The sequence below is a fragment of the Haemaphysalis longicornis genome, unplaced genomic scaffold (assembly GCF_048455015.1).
Source record: "Haemaphysalis longicornis isolate Haplotype H1 unplaced genomic scaffold, Haemaphysalis longicornis Haplotype H1 scaffold_6, whole genome shotgun sequence".
Classification (NCBI taxonomy): domain Eukaryota; kingdom Metazoa; phylum Arthropoda; class Arachnida; order Ixodida; family Ixodidae; genus Haemaphysalis; species Haemaphysalis longicornis.
The window spans coordinates 143,803,808-143,816,618 of NW_027526407.1; the positions used below are offsets into that span (position 1 = coordinate 143,803,808).

The 12,811-nt window shown below is 47.1% G+C and overlaps 1 protein-coding gene across 3 annotated transcripts in view; it reads right to left on the bottom strand.

The window, feature by feature from the left end:
* Positions 1-2,983: 2,983 nt before the first annotated feature.
* LOC144141173 (putative diacylglycerol O-acyltransferase Mb3761c) overlaps positions 2,984-12,811 on the bottom strand; it is a 396,293-nt gene continuing 386,465 nt past the window's right edge. For all 3 annotated transcript variants that reach the window (XM_077672730.1, XM_077672728.1, XM_077672729.1), the window contains one exon: positions 2,984-10,058. The gene's annotated coding sequence lies outside the window, so the exon portion shown is untranslated. The remainder of the gene's footprint in view (positions 10,059-12,811) is intronic.

The following is a 12,811-nucleotide window of genomic DNA, read 5'->3' on the forward strand; positions in this document are numbered from 1 at the left end:
TCTGAAGATGTTGACTAACATCTGCTGCACTTCTCTAACACGCGTACCACAAAGGCTGCCGAGGAATCGAAGAGGACTTTCAATGCCGAAGGTGGGGCCTTATACAATCATTATCCGTTCCCTCCACCTGGGTCTCAGCAGGGTCTGAAAGTTCTAGCTCTTACGGAGGGTCCCACTATGCTGTCGTTTGCGCAATGCCACCGCGCACATGCAGAAAGACAGTCACGAGAACCAACTATAAGGCCGAACTGCTCCGACGCCGCGAATCTGGAAGACCACCATCTGAAACGCCATGGAAACCAAGGCCTGCAACGAAAACACGCGAAGGCGGCTGGCCAGCATTTGCGGCAAGAAACACGCTGTCATCGGCGTCGCCCCGGTCCTGCCCTCAACGCATAACTGCACTACATCCGGGACGCTAAACGGTCTTCCGGGAACCAGCGCTATTTTTTAAATCAACCATATCCTGAGGCCATTAAAAAATAAGAATCAGTTCCGCTGAACGTGACAGCTGTCGAAGTGCGGAGCAGTGATTCGCCAAAGGGGCGGTGGCGCCCTCTTTAGACTAGTTTCATTATCAGCCTGTCGTTGATACCGAACGTAGTCAAGAGAGGGCGTCGCAGCCCCTAAAAAGAGCAATAAAGACACTTTTAGTAGCTTTCAATATTTTAGGCTAAATAATGCGCTAAATCATGATGTTCTCATTATTTCATTTTATTGTATACGTATTTGTGCCCTAGCAACGACAGCGTCTGTGCAACGACTCTGCGCGAAGATCCCCAACTTTTAGCATATGATTAACGTGTGCCTCCGTGGTGCAATGGGCTAAAAACATCGGCTCTGTAACGTGAGGGACCCAGGTTCGATGGTGAACAGGGGGAGTGGTTTTCTTTTCGAAGCCTCTGTTTGAGTGCGGGACGCTGTGAACCGGGACTCGCTACGACGACAAGCTGGGCCCCTAAATTGTTTCGCACCTAAAGTGCTTCGCGCGGTCACACAACAGCACCAACAGAGCTGTCAGCGCTACGCTAAACAATTGCGACGTAATGTGAAAACCATTTTGTCCGGAGCGTGATACCAGAAATGACTTTTCGGTCATGTATGCTTTGCTTCCCGCGTAATAAACTCGATGATGAGGGGATACGTTCTCCGTAAATCATGACGTCACACCCACATTACAGGTAGTTCCAGGTGGCCATCTCGGAATTCGGGAAGCAGTGAGTTTTGTATCTGTCGGTGACACCCCGAACGTTCGCTCTCTTACGCACCTGCGTGCACCGCCCGATATCCAGGTTGCAGTCTTTTTACTGCTGACTTTCACAGTCTAAAATCTTTGCCAATCCCCTCGGAATGTTCCCTGCATGAACAACTTCCCAGCATAGTTTTCACTCAAAGGATTACATGTTGGCTTGTTGGCTACTTCGAAATTTTCTGCATTGCTTCTCTGGCCTTTGCGGACGTCCTCCCCGTTGATCAACTCCTTGAAGCTTAGTTGACGGGAATTGTGCGTCATCTTTGTACGCCTCAAAGGATTTGTTGATAGGCGGCGTGAGCTCTATCAGACCTCTCCTGTTTACTGTCGGCTGAGAACATGCCCGGATAAGTCCGGAAGGTAACATAACAGCACAACCCCCGGTGCGTTTCGGGGCCTGTTTGAATTTAAGCCAGTTTATTATTTGGCATTATATCTTCGTAAAAAATCAGCTTTACTGCGCTGGGCACACACTGGTGACAGAAATTGTGGTTGAGCTTCCACATCAGCTTTGTAGCAAAACTGGCATGGTTTTGTCTCAAGTTCACACGGTGCTTTTGAGGCGTGAGTATTGCAAAAAACCATTTCATCATTTACAGGGACTGCGCAACACTTACGATAAACGTTTTCAGTCTTGACTTGGCGTCTGGCAGCATTTTCAAAACTATTGTTATCAACAGCACGGAGCAGCACTGCGGGATTTCATCGCCCTAGCAGAATTATCTGCTTTTAGTTTGTTTTTCTTTTTGCTGTTTTTCTTTCAATCTGTCCATCGAATGCATTAATCGCAGGAAGGGAAACTAAACGGCCAATAGTCGCTGAATTTCCGTGAGGACGAAATTCGACTGCTCAAATAACACCAATACTCGGGTAAGAGAGAAAAATATTTTGAGCAAGTTGCCAAGTTATCTGGTGGGCATAGAGCATCAAGTTTTGGCTGGCGTACTTCGGGACCCCTATATTAATCACTAACCAAGTGTTTGTTGACTACCTTCTTAAAGCATGAAGGATTAGGAACAAGAGGAAAAGATTATTGCAGGGTCCCTTGAAAATTTGGAGGGTACGATCACCAGCGTGTGCTGGCAAAGTGAAGCGCACGTACTGAACACCACTGCACAATAGATACTTCGGCAGGGAGGTGCATATCAATTGCTGTCTTACCTTTCACGCAAGCATCCGGGTCTTCCTGGACTAATTTCGGCTTCTTTTTAGGTAGAGTTCGGGCGCCTTTTATCGCCTGCCCTTCGGCACAGTAGCAACCAGCAAGGTCACTAAAAGCTTCCACAGCAATTCCACCCCCACCCCCCCGTCAGGACCAAGCATCGTGCAACAAGAATGTGGATGGACTAACTAGTTGCCCTACTTCTGTAGTGACTTCGGTCTTTTGTTTGACGTGCCGTCTGTACCACTAGTGATCTAGTTATCACTATTATTATAACGAGGGGCAAAACAGTTAACGCCAGTGGTTATCTATTACACTAACCGAAGCCTAGTGTTCAGATACCGTTGAGACAAAAATGGAAGTTTTGGTTCCATTTAGAGCTTTGGTTTTTAAGAGCTTCCGAAACAGTCCACCAAATCTGCGAAAAACACTAGTTGATATTAAGTTAGAAGTGCGACAGCGCTTCATCATTGCAGCGAAGTCAGGGCATAAAAGACGGTTGCCCGCCCACAATGCAATGACTGCATACATGCACGAAACCACAAGGAGACAAACGAGTTGCATGAGACGGCGATTCTTATTTTCGTCTGTGCACACTTCGCCGGTGCAGCAACAGGAGATGGTGGGCGTCTTGGGAAATTGGTTGAACTCTACATTGAGGTGCTTCGTTCATACCGTTCTCAAAACACGAGCGCACTTCACTACGCACTTGTCACTTCACTGTTCGCACCAATCACATCAACTGCTCACTGCTCGTGGCTAGATGAGAAGTGGGGACGGTGAAACGTTCTCAGGGCGTTTTTGTTCGAAGTTCAGTGAAGTAGCCCTCCAGTTCAGATATTGTTGAGCATACCGTCACACGTCATTTACTCGCCAGCGTACTGTTCGGCATAAACTGTTCGGTGTGGTGGCACGTCGTCGAAACGATGTCGCTGGGAACACGCTGCGGGTATGAAAGACGACCACAATAATCGTTCGTACAAACAGTAACCTACAATGTGAGGAACAACGGTAGGGCATAGCGGGTGGCATCGACAAACATTCCTCCCACAGAAAAACACAGCATCATTGCGAACACATCGTCATTCCGATCGCAGGCTGATTTCGGACAAATCAACCCTTCTAATGGCAAGATTTGTCATCTACAAGCCCTCTCACGCAACAAGAACAACAGAAATAAATTTTCGTAAGAGAACGTTTTGTTGCAAACTCAGATTATGTACAGTCAAAATGTTACTTAAATTAACATTGATTGAACAAACATGTTCGTGTAAGAACTTCTTTTGACTTCCCCACCGCAGTGATGCTCGAACCTACGCCAGTGGGAACAGTTTGTCACATACAAATGTTTTACAGCACCCGTGTTAGTGCCAGTGTCGCTACATTCACGACGACTGGCGTAGTGGACACTGGCAGAAAAGTATAAGTATGGCGCCGCAAAACAAAATATGCGCAATGAAGAGCCGTAACAGACACTCACCCATGGGGATTGGCCAATTTTCTGTTGAACAGCTCATGAAATGAATGATTACCGTCATTGAGTTCAAGTTATTCAACAACTTCAATCAGTTCAGCAGCAAATCATTTCAAATCAAGTGTAATCGAACACCCTTTACCAAACAGCAATGTATATGTTCTCTCTGTTGCCATACCGTCAACATATTTTCAAGGTATATGTCATGAACACCGGACGTGCTGACCAAAACTGAGAAAACGGCAAGAAATAAATAACTTCAATGTATTGCAACAAATGAACCACCTCAATAACACAATAATCAGATTAAGTACACCAAAATCAATCTTAGTACCAGCTGGCTCCGAATTGGGCAGACACCGTCTTCAGTCGTCGTTGAAGTCTGACACGAGGGTCTGGATTTCAAGTTATCCGGCACTGGCTGAATAAAACTGGAAATTTCTTTACGGCAACTTTTCCTCTCACACATACACAAGCTGAAAGACTCCCACATGCTGCGATTGCGACAAGAAACCGGCTGGAATAAAAACACGACTATTGCTGGTAGTCATGAGGCTCAGCATACGTACACATTGATTATGCGTAAATAAACACGCAGCGCAGCCTACGAAAAAAATCACACCAGTGAACCCCGCCCGAGACCCTGTAGATTTATGAACACGGACACGAAATGGCCGCATATTTTGCTTAAATGACCAGTTTTAATCCAGTTATACAGAAAGCCATGATTGTTTGTCTTATGATCGTCACGTTTCATTCAGGCCAATGTTTCTTGGTCTGTAAAACCCTGCTAAAATCAGTTTTAATGTGCTGGCTTGCTGTTGAAGTTTAAAAACTCCGTACGCCTAGTAAACAGGTTTTTACTAGTGCTTAACAGCATTACCCGGAAATCCGCTTTTTAAATGAAAGCCGCCCTTTAAATTACTCTGGTCAATCAAAACATCAAGCGGAACACGCATGGTACCATAATTTCCTCCTTATTGTGTTTCAACATACGCAAGAATTTAAAGCCCACTTGCATGTTCTTGTTGCGTACCGTTTCATTGGGCCATGGATTTCCTGATCAAGAAGACACCCTATGTTAACTGTGATGGCATTAACCACATTGGAACAAGGGCAGCGCGCTTCCGCTATTCCTGCCCGATAGTTATGCCACCGCAATTGACCATGCTGTGGTGTTGCGCTTCCAGTTCAATAGTGGGATAAACGTACAACTTATCAGAATGCGTGAAACTACGCACTCCTCACCCCACTACTTACAGAAGTGACCCTTCACGCAGTGGTGTGCAGGTAGCAAAAAACGCAGTGGTGCACAGTTCGAGAAAATTACGCAGGGGTGTGCAGGTAACAAATACGCAGTGGTGTGTGGGTACTACATAACTCAGTGGTATGCAGGTAGGTTCCGTCATGAATGAGCAAGATTCATTCGTGAGTTTCATGGGACTGACATTTTAGAAGCCTTGGCAACTTTTGTCAGCTGCTGGCGTTTGGCCGCAATTGTTCCAAAGCATAAAGCAACACAGGGAAAAACTGAGCGGTAGTGACGCCATACAAGCTATCTTTCAAATATAAAAGGTGCTGTCTCGTTTCCCTCAGCCTCATTCACACAATATTGAAGGGCTTTTCGAAAATGATGTTTGTTTGCACGATGCCAGGTGGCCACCAATCCTCATGCGTCATCTGTTCACTTTGCAGCCACATGTTCAAGTGGTTGCAATGAACTTTGCGCCAATTCCTGTGAAAACTTGTTTAAGGTGGCCTCAGTAATAGAACAAGACATAAACAACCACACCTTTTCGATTACCAGTCCAAGTTGTATGCGCTTTCAGCGCAACTGGGGAGATAGTTGAGCGTAGTGATTGCTGCGCACCGATACTTACTGGAAGGCCAAATTTTGTCCAAAGAAATGTGTGCTTGCTTTTAGCTACTTTGAGCTTGTTTATACAATGATAAATGCGCACCTGAAAAGTTACCCACAATATCGTTAAAAATAAAACTCGACGTCACTACAAACTGCAAATAAGATTATTGCCGTAACCAACCAGCAGCGGTTCAAGTTTTAAAGGGGAACCCACTATGCACTCCTTAAGATGCAACCAATCAAAGGTATTCTGCAACACTTCCTATAAACGGTTTAACTCTTCTCTTCGCGTCTGTAAGCAATATGGAAGCTTCAGTTATTGCCATCACAGAGCGCCGCTGCGTAATTTGCATGTAGCACCGGATCCGCCTTGCATTTCTGCCTTGATTTTGTCGCTTTTTAACTATAGTTCATATCACAAGCTAGCTGCAGCACTGTGGAGGCTACATTGTTATCAATAGCGCGCCCACTGAGGGAGCCTAACTCGCCGTGAAGGGGGTCCTGAAAGGACACTCCCTCCTCCCCTCTCGGCAAGTGGCACCGCAAGGCCCCAGCGCCTTTTGTCGCTTCCTTCGCGGTGAGTTAGGCGCCCTGAGGGGAACGACAATGTAGCCTCCACAGCGCTGCAGCTAGCTTGTGATATGAACTATAGGTGGCGATCGAGGGCGTTTATTGCTTCAACTGAAGGAAAGCCGCCGCCTATTAGCCGTCACATCGCTGTAATGACGTGATTGGAGCGGTCGAAGAAAGTCAAGTCCCGGAAAGACGGAAACATCTTTTGACCAAGTTTCTAAGTTATCTGATGGACGCAGAGCAGTAATTTTGGGTTGAGGCACTTTGCGACTCCCTATTCAGAGTACTGGATGTGCTGGTTGATTACGTTCTGAAAGCATTTATTATTTAGAAAAAAGTTTGAGAGATGTGTTGCAGGCCCCCTTTAAGGCGCAGGCTCTATGCCAGACGGTTACGGGCCTCGATCTTGTTTCCTCATCCCAACAACCACTTTCAGTTTCTTTGTCCTTATGATGCAGTGAATGCGAAAACATTAGCTCTTAACTGTGGAACGGATTTGCAATTACACTGTTCGCCGCCATGTTTCATAGCTGCTGCTGCTGGTGCATGCATGCTGCAGACAGCCGTTGTATACACCCCACCGATGAAATCTTGAAAGCGAAAGCTTTTTAGTGGGACCGATGGCGTTCCGCCAAAAAAAGTAATGCATTTCCCCGTAGGCGGGTTGGTCGACCGAACTCTCACAAGATCTCTGGACACACGACACACACGTGAAACCAGGTTCCATTGTGTGAAAGCGGTTACTTGAAAATCGCAAAAAAAAACAACTCTTCTAGAGAAGGTAGTACACGCATCGATCATGAAGAGGAGTACAATAGGATGTTTTTATCTCATAAACAAAGCATCGGTTACATTGTGATCGTTCTTAGACGCGTTAACTCAGTGCGGGAAAAATATTCGCATGGGCTCGTTCTTCGTTCGCTATTTCGGTCTTTGGAGGCTTGACGATGGATTGGACGCACTTTCAGCGCAAGTTTGACGCACCTTATGCTTTCGCGCTTCTCTGAACTTTCTTTTGGAAGGGCTGGTGCGCTTTGAAATAGGTGTTGTGTGGAGGGGACTGCGTACGTTTAATGGACTGTAATGGCGTAGTTCCTATGCTGGCTCGTGTCAGGCAGTGCGCACTTGTCTTTACATTGTAATCATCATCGTCGTCGTCATCATCCTCATCCTTTCCGCCTACCTTAGCGACGTTTCCTTCCCCTTTCTGTTCCTTGGCCAACCCACTTTGTTATTCCTGCATCTCTGCTGTTAACTTGCTACTCACCTATGCTGCTGCATCTGCAATTACTATGCTCAAATTCCTCCTACCCGCCGCGGTGGCCCAGTGGCTAAGGCGTTGCGCTGCTGAGAACGAGGCCGCGGGTTCTATTCCCGACCGCGGCGGTCGCTTTTCTGATGGAGGCGAAAAGCAAACATGCTCGTGTGCGCGAGATTTCGGCGCACGATAAAGATCCCCAGGTGGTCCAAATTAATCCGGAGCCCTCCACTACGGTGCGCCTCATCGCCTCAGTTGCGTCGGCGCGTTAAACCCTACAATCATCAAATTCCTCCTGTAGTACTGAAAACATGTATCAAACACAGGTAGCATACCCGATGGTCAGAACCAATTTACAGGTTTCGCCTTCAGTCAGCTAAAATCATTGCATTGTGGATGGCACCCTTTCTACGTGTCTTTGTATGTGTCTGTTGTGCTTGTAATCGTCTGAGAAGGCAATAAAAAATCTGTGGTGGTTCAGGCGTTCCGTGTCCCTGGAACACCTTCTAGAGGACCCTGGGTAACCCCTACACACAGCAAAATTTGCCTAATATTGTTTTCAATGAAATTAGTTACTTTGTTTATTTGTTGAAAGCCTGCTGTTCGAGCGGCTAAAATATCATTAACACAAATTCCCAATTCCACACAGAGAAAACCTTAGAAGGTACAAAAACGCGTTTAACAATGTCAACACAAAACTAACAAAAGCGAATTCCCGCTCTTTCGTTCTTCCTATTGAAAATCTCTTAACATTAGCCTCTAAGGGTAATAGTGTCAACTGGAAAGTACCGTTATTGTTACCGCTAAATCAGTTGCGCGGTACATTGTACTGTTTTATATCGCAAATTCTCAAATGCGTTAGTTCGCTTAGATGCAGGAAAATAGTGAACTTCTATCGTCGTCAAAAATTACAAATCATGGTAGCCAATCAATTATAACAGTTGCTCAATGGTCGTGCAATGAACAAGAGAAATCTCACTGCCTGAGAAATACATATTTCCACGTTGCATTACGTTTCCTTCAGCGAGATCACATGCTTCACACCATTGCGACTTCACCCGGCACAATACCTATACCTACATCACTAACACATGAAGGAATATCGTCACCAACCGCATTTCAAAAACGATGTCTAGGTTACGGCAAACAGCAACCGCACCTCGAAAACAATGTATAGGTTACGGTACACACCACCTTCTCATGCCTTTTTTTACCTGCCATGATGGCATTAACACCAAAGTTGTCAGAATCAGCTGTTCGGACTTGCTACTTGCATCACCAATGGGGATTAAAATGCCAAAGGGTAGGTTTAGGCGTTAGTGGGCTCTACTCTGGAGTGTAGGGCCAACGTAGAAGTTTTGAATCCTCAGTCCAGGGACTTATTGTAAAATAAAATGAGTACTGCCCTGATATTACTAACAAAAACCCGGACATTGAATATTGTTTCAACCGATTTAATGCCTTCATTGTGGTGAAGGAAACTTCAAAACATGTTCTGAGCGCGCAATAACGTTGTTAATATTTTAGTCGGCAATAACTCTGTAATATGATTCTTTTGAAACAGATTGTGGACAGCTAAAATAAAACGACATAAAAACTTCCAAGCTGGTTTCCCCCCACAGCGCCAGCGTTCTAAGCTTGGCTGAAAACAAAAACTCGGCAAGGGGAGCTCATGAGAGCGAGTCAGATGTAGTGGACAGGTGTGCGCTTTATTAATTGAACCTCCTACACCTACCGTCATATATTCACGCAAAGGACGTGTTGGTTCGCACAGAGATTCGGACACTCAAACGCGAGCGACAATGCCTTGAGCTGCTTTCAACGATCACACGACCGCACTTGCAAACTTTGAAACACCGTAAGCCTTTAGCAGCTGACTCCACCTTATCAACACTGCGACATAAACGGTCCTTACCATGGCAGGCGCATACGGTTACCCTAGTTTGTGCAAACTTCTCAAAATATCCTTCACAAACCACGTAGTCAAGATCCAAGTGCGCGAATACACTGCGCAGTGCCTTGCAAGATCTCGGACCACATATACGGCAGCAGAAACAACTTTCGGTGTAACAAACGGTGACTAGCGGCAGAACGGTGTTATGGGGCGGTTGGAAGGTCCAGTTTTGGTTTTTTTTTTACTTCACTTTGTCTTTTGCCACAAGGAATAACAAACTGTGTCCTGCCACCGAACAGGTCCATTGCACGGTGTGGAGATACACGTCGGGGTGATGGTGGGGCATTTGGCAACGGGCCTTTCTAGTAGCGGGTCACCGGTGTGGACGTCGCGGTGTCCTGGGAACGCGTTGTGGAAGAGGAGGCGTGTGACCCCCGTAGCAGGGCGGTGGGCACTCGTTGAGACCACGATTGGAAGAAAGCGGCAGGGCGCAGGGCACGCACCGGGATACTCGCGTCCGAGCACATCACCCAATGTTTGCGCGCTTTTCGTCGGGCGAGGGTTCGCCAGTAGCGCAGCGGCTCCTGCAGCAACGGGGAGAAAGAGATACAAATAAGTGTCAGGGAAACCATTGGTTGTCCGGTGTACTGAGAGCGCAACTCAATATGTTATATGTTTCCTGAGAAGGTGGCACCAGATTCGTGTATTTTTTTCCGTTGTGAAGGACTATGGCCATCCTGCGGCCTTAGGTTGTTTTTTGTTACATTGTTTGGTTGTTACATTTTTGGTTGTAGCCTGGAATGCTGACCACCCGGTCTTTGTTTTGTGCCTGACGGGCCCAAGGGCTAGTCAAGCTGTCGAGTGTGGCTTTTTTCCTTGCCGTGCAGTGGCGCCAACGCCATCTGCAGTTAGTGCCACTATCACCATCATCCGCATCCTGCCACAATCATCACCAGCGGTGCCTCGCCACGTCAGCGGTTCCACGCGACACAGGTGTTCGAACACGGCTGCGCTCCAGGGGCTCCATCGCCGCTCTCCAGTTTTGGCCGGGGCTTCGACACCAACAATAAATATAGGAGCACCACAGCATCACCAAGTCCACGGCTCCCTTTCCTACAAAAGAATTCATTCATTCATTCATTCATTCATTCATTCATTCATCCCACTTTTAAAGCAGACAAGGGCCGCAACTTCAGTACACGCCGTGCGCCTTCTTCCGTTATCATGCTCCCATCCTTTTTCCCCCCCTCCCTTTCACCTATCTTCTTCTTCCCTGTTCACGATCCCCTCTCATGTCTCCATCCACTTATATCCCGTATTTTTCCCCAGTCCCTTCACCACTCATCACCCCTCTTCCCCTTAAAGGAAGCCTGCAACACTTCTGATAAGCACTTTCACTCTTTCTTTCGCGTCTGGAAGCAATGCAAAAGCTATAGTTTTCGCCAGCACGGAGCGGCACTGCGTGATTGGCTCGCCGCACCAGATGCGCCTTCCGTTTTTGCGTTGTTTTTGCGACTTTTGTTTAAGTTTCTGTCGAAAAGCGTTCATTGCTGCAACTGAATGAAAACCGGCCAACAGCCGCTACATGGCCTCAGTGACGTAATTCAAGCCGCCGAAGAACGTCACGACCTGGAAAGAGAGAAAAATATTCTGAGCCAGTTTACAAGTTATCTGATGGCCATAGAGCAGCAATTTTTGGCTGAGGTACTTTCCGACCCGCTAATCTAAGTACTGGGCGTATTGGGTGACTACGTTATGCAAGCATTTCATCATCATTACAGGCTTATCTACGCCCACTGCAGGGCAAAGGTCTCTCCCATCAATCTCCAATTATCCCGGTCATGTGCCAACTGTGACCAATTTATCCCCGCAAACTTCTTGATCTCATCTGCCCATCTAACTTTCTGCCGCCCCCTGCAACGCTTGCCTTCTCTAGGGATCCACTCCGTTACCCTCAATGACCAACGGGTACTTTGCCTTCGCATTACATGCCCTGCCCACGTTTATTTCTTCGTAATTTATACTAATATGTTTTAACACGCATTTGTTCCCTGACTCACTGCACTCTCTTCTTGTCCCTTAACGTTACATATATCATCTTCCGTTCCATTGCTCGCTGAGACGTCCTCAATTTAAGTTGGACCCTCTTAGTGAGCCTCCAAGTTTCTGCCCCGTAGGTGAGTACCGGTAAGATGCAGCTGTCATACACTTTCTTCTTCAGGGACAATGGTAGGCTGCCATTCATTATCTGCGAATGCCTACCGAAAGCACTCCCCTCCATTCTTATCTTCATAATTATCTCTGCCTCATGGTTGAGATGCGGGGTCGAAAATTGGCCTAAGTGGATATATGCGCTTACCACTTCCACTGCCTCGCCACCTATCTCAAACCGCTGTGCTGTCCCGATGTTATTGAACATTACTTTAGGTTTCTGCATAATAATTTTAAGGCCCACGGTTCTACTCCGCGTGTCCAGTGCGGTAAGCATGCTTTGCAATTCGTCCCCCTAGTTACTTAGCAAGGCAACGTCATCAGCAGATGTGAGGTTACTGAGGTATTCTCCATTAACCCTTACTCCCTCCTGAGCATTTAGCTTTTAGGTTTTCAAATAAAGTTGAAAAAAGTGTTGCAGGGTCCCTTTAATTTATTCGTCTTACACATTCCCTCTGCACCACAGTCCTTTCCTCCTCTCCCGGACTCCACCCATATCCGCTAAACGTTTTCATCGTACTCTGTCGGCTTGCCATTTCTCCACCCAGCTCTTCCATCCCCCTCCTCCTTTTCCACTCTTCTCTTTCCATCTACCTCCTTAATAGACGTATTGTGGATTGCCGATTACACACACTGTGGCTTACAACATCGAGCGGCCATGTTTGCGGTCAAAGATCCTCCTAATTTCCGCTGAGTCGGATGGCCCACCGTCTGAAGTAGCTCTCTCATGACCCCGATGAAGAGCGCTGCCGATGATGCGCCATCGTCCAGAGTTAAAAGCATTCATGATCCCCTACCTCTTCCCGGCCTGTCTCGGTCAGCTTAGGTATTCTTAAACGAGGCACGCTACGCACATGAACTGTCGGACGACGTGATCGCGGGACGGCAGCCATAAAGCGGCACACCTATTGCCGCAACCCCACCCTTTGAGGAACGTGCCCTCAATCGAGACACCGCAGAGACACACGCAAGCAGCGCCACGCCAACCGCCATCCCTAAAGCTGCCATGCCTGCAAGCAGACGCTGGTCCCGGAATTCCGTCACGTGGTGTGGTATGGCGTGGGCATTAACGAACCTCATCCGACGCATCGGCCATCGTGGGTTCATTATTACGATAAGTGGATAC